The sequence below is a fragment of the Osmerus mordax genome, chromosome 19 (genome assembly GCF_038355195.1).
Source record: "Osmerus mordax isolate fOsmMor3 chromosome 19, fOsmMor3.pri, whole genome shotgun sequence".
Taxonomy (NCBI): domain Eukaryota; kingdom Metazoa; phylum Chordata; class Actinopteri; order Osmeriformes; family Osmeridae; genus Osmerus; species Osmerus mordax.
In genome coordinates this window covers 6,185,147-6,189,144 of record NC_090068.1, presented here as the reverse complement: position 1 = coordinate 6,189,144, position 3,998 = coordinate 6,185,147, and positions in this window count along the sequence as shown.

The window sequence follows — 3,998 nt, the reverse complement described above, 5'->3', positions numbered from 1 at the left end:
ACTTCGGTATGCCTTTTTTTTGCATGGAAACAAATCGACCGAGGAGACGTCTAATCATTTCAGAGACTTCATATTCCGCAAATCTGCATTGGACTCCATGGTAAGATTGTTAGGTTATACTCATAAATGGCTCCATGGACTTGGTAGGTGATATGCTGAGCAAACCAGGACAATGGGCCACTGTTCTATGGGTAGACGGTAAAAGAGTTGCGGTCAGAAGCGTGTCATGTACACACTCAGTCTAGACATGCCAGCGCTCTGTCACACGACGCTAATCAATTCATTCGGGTAAATAATTCATAAAGCTGGAGGAGGGAGAACAAATATATCAGGGTGAAAACGGACCGAGACAGTGCCGCTGGTTCAGACTGGGAGCAGGGAAGAGGCGAGGGGGAGAGGAGGGGGCGAGAGGAGGGAGGAGAGGAGGCTGAGAGGAACACACCTGCCAGTTGCACAGAGCAGCCCCACCACGGAACTCTGCGAACCTCCATCTTTAATGTCTGGTCCGAGGACCTGACGAGAGCGTGTTCACAGGGATTCAAAGTGACAGCGAGCCTACAGCTAGGCAAGAGTATTGAAACGGGCGAACGATACTTCAAGTGAACGGACCATCGCAGAGGATGTGTCCCTGCTCATTTAGAACACGGTAGGCTACGTTATGGTTAGCCTACTTGCTAAGAGTGAGAGGATTCTTAGGATGCAATTTTGACCTCAAAGACGGACCTGAGGAGGTGAAGGGCAATACCTCAGAACGGAGATATCGTCCAAAGAGCCATACAATTTCATTTGAGTTCTGTGGTAACTGAATTTCTTATGTTGCTAGAGGAGAGTGAGGTTTCCTGAGAACTTGGGGGAAAGACCATTCTAAAATGGTCAGACTAAGATAAGCAACAAAAGGGCAAGGATCAATAAGATAATAAAAGAGAAAAGATTTTGACCAAGTTGCTGTTTTTAACAGCAGTACCACCCATATACAGTATTCTAATAGCCACTGTACGGAAAGTCAACGTGGGAAAACAAATGAGGTCAAAATACTTTTGTATCATACCTACCCATTAGAGGGTTAGCCATATCTATTCATTACATTTGATTAACAGCCTTGTCATAGTCATAAATTGAGGTCACGAAGTGTAGTGTGACAGAAGATGATACAGCTTCGACAGGACTATCTATTGCCAATGCTCCCCCAACGTAATGAGAAACTAAACACAGTATCCCTGTGCTGAACAAAACATTCTGTGCCGTATTATATTTAGCAGTCTGATACAGAGAGAGGGGCCGAGGCACTTTCGAACTTGGCAATCAGAGTAAGGTAATGCTGCCAGCCAAGAGAGAGAGAGAGAGAGAGAGAGGGTTGTATTGCGAGGCGGTTGACATCTTGTGTAACCTGACGCAACCTTGATTCATCGCTAATGTGGACACCAGAGCTGGGTGAAAGCTAGAACAGAACATGGCTCCCTCCCTGGTCACCTGGCCGCCACCTTAAGTGAAAACCCAGGATCCCACACAACACACACGCACTCTTGGTGGGGGGGAAACATAAACTGAACACAGAACTGAAGAAGAAGAAAAAGAAAGAAAAAAAAAAACACAGCCCAGGCCAACATCTGGACAATTTATTCACGAGTCAACCACCCGAACCTCCCCCCCCCCCCCCCCCCCCCCCCCCCCCCACCTGGGTGTTTTCTGGCCATCTTTGCGGTCGGCTGCGGTGGAGTTGTAATTCCAGGCACATTTTGCCGATCGGCCAGCTACGACGGGGGGGGAGTCGGACTTTTCAATCGTTCCTCAAGAGCCACTCCCTTGCCCAAATGGAGTAGGCTTTAATGGCCCTCCGCGCTGCCCCCCCCTGATTAAACATGGCATGTGAGTGAAATACTCACCCGGTAAGAGTCCGTCCGCTCCTAAAACATTCACAGCCCCCACAGGGGGAGGGCTGGGGTTACTGCATCCCGCCCCCGCCCCCCCCCCCCCCCCCCCCCCCCCACACACACACAGAAAATCAATAGTCAACCCTGCTGTAACTCAGCCTACTGTAACTCCTGAAATATTTTCTCAAGAAATGTACCTGGAGGGGCACTAAGAGTTTATGGACAACAAATCCACGGCGGAAGTGTGATTATAAACGATACGCAATGCTGGGGGAGGGGGGGGGGGGAGGAATGGGAGAGGCTTGAAGAAGCTACTAAAAATCTCAATTATGCTGTGACACTTTCAAAATGTTCACGGAGAATGATGAAGGCAATTAAGACTTGTGGTGCTGTTGAAAAGGCTGAAAGATCCCCTTAGTAATGTGTCAGACATTCAGTTTGGTCCAGACAATTGATGGTGGGGTAGTAGACAGAAAACACTAAGCTGTTGAGATCAACGATCCTAACTGAAGAGTAAAATATTGCTTTGGACTGTCTTCTCACCACAGACAAAGTCAGCTATCCTCTGAGGCCGAAGGAAGAGGGAAGATGCAAGATTTCAGAGTTGCCGCTCATTACTTCGACATGAGCAGACAACTTTTAGGCGGTTCACTTCTGGCTTTGATCTTGGTGTTTGTGAGAGGGAAGAAACTGCAAATTGCTGTGACTCAGCAAGGTTCCATGAAAAACGTATGAAACCGAAATTTGCAATTTAATAGACAATACAGGGCATCTAGACAAAAGGCATCATATATTTCATACCGTCAGATTGTAGCACTTTAAGAGCGGTTGCTTTTCAAATGTTTTGTTGAAGATGGCAAAACAACTACTGAGGGCATCCAGACTTATACGTTTGCTATCAGAATAAGAACAACAAGCCAATTTACAGCCTATATCGCGGTATTGTCGCTCATTTCAGGAATACTAGGCTATATACGCAGCACAATGATCTCTTACAGCCATTTCTCTAACGATAACTCTCATCACAACCTTGCTTCGAATTGGAGAAGGTTCCGGACTGAAACTCCCTGGTTTGTACCAGTTTAACGTCGAGGACCTGCCGAGCCAGATGCTGCATCCTGTCCGGCTCCCCGCATGTTACACATCCATCTCTCGATTGGGGAAAGAGGGGCTGATTTCTTTTCCATAGCACTTAATTCCCAAGTACTTCAGGTTCCTTCATTTCTTCCCAACCATTTCCAGATGTGACTGCACAGAAGCAGATAAATTGCTGCTCTAGTTTCCCCCTCTTCACCCCCCCCCCCACCCTTTTTTCTGTTTCACAGCAACGACCCCCCCCCCCCTTGTTTTCAGTGCATGCTCACAGTTTCAATTTAGCCACTGAAGCTTGTAAGACGTTCTGGTGAGGCGTTTTTATGCTGACTTGCATTAACGTTCTTGACCGCAAAGTGTAAGGCAATGTCTTAAACATCACAGCGAGTGCCGGAGAGACCATAACAAAGTCATGCTAATACAGGAGCCCATCACACAGAGTCCTATCATCTACTGCTCTTGAAGCACAGTCGCTTCAAAGCACTGGAAACTGGAACCAAAAGACCTGTCAAAAGGGCGACGTTAACATCCCCTCAGAAGTTTTCTCTGTGGAATCTGCTTAACCCCGACGATAGAGACATCCCTTTCATTGTGCGGTACAATTCAGTGGGTTGTCAAAGCGCGCACTGACGTATCGCATGTACCATCTGGATGTAGCCTAGCGCGAGTGGGAACATGGCAGACTCGATGATTGGTGGGCTGTCCGTGACCCGGCGCCCGTCCTCGTCGGTCCACGAGGCGCGCGTCCTCAAAACTCAAGGCGAGCCCGACAACGCGGGCCTGCTGACGCGCGTGGCTACTGCGTGACGGAGCAAGGAAGCCGGCGCACAGGAGACCCAACAGGACGACAGGGACACGTCGTCTACGTCCTCGCGCTTTCATTCACGAGCGTCCTCCAGCCGTGCCGCACGTCAACAAGCAGTCTCAAATGTATAGTTCAACACCCCCCCCTCCCCCTCCCAAACCCCCCCCAGCCCCATCCCTCCCAACAATGTGCTTCCACTTACTCCGTATATTGATCCCCCCCCCTCAGTA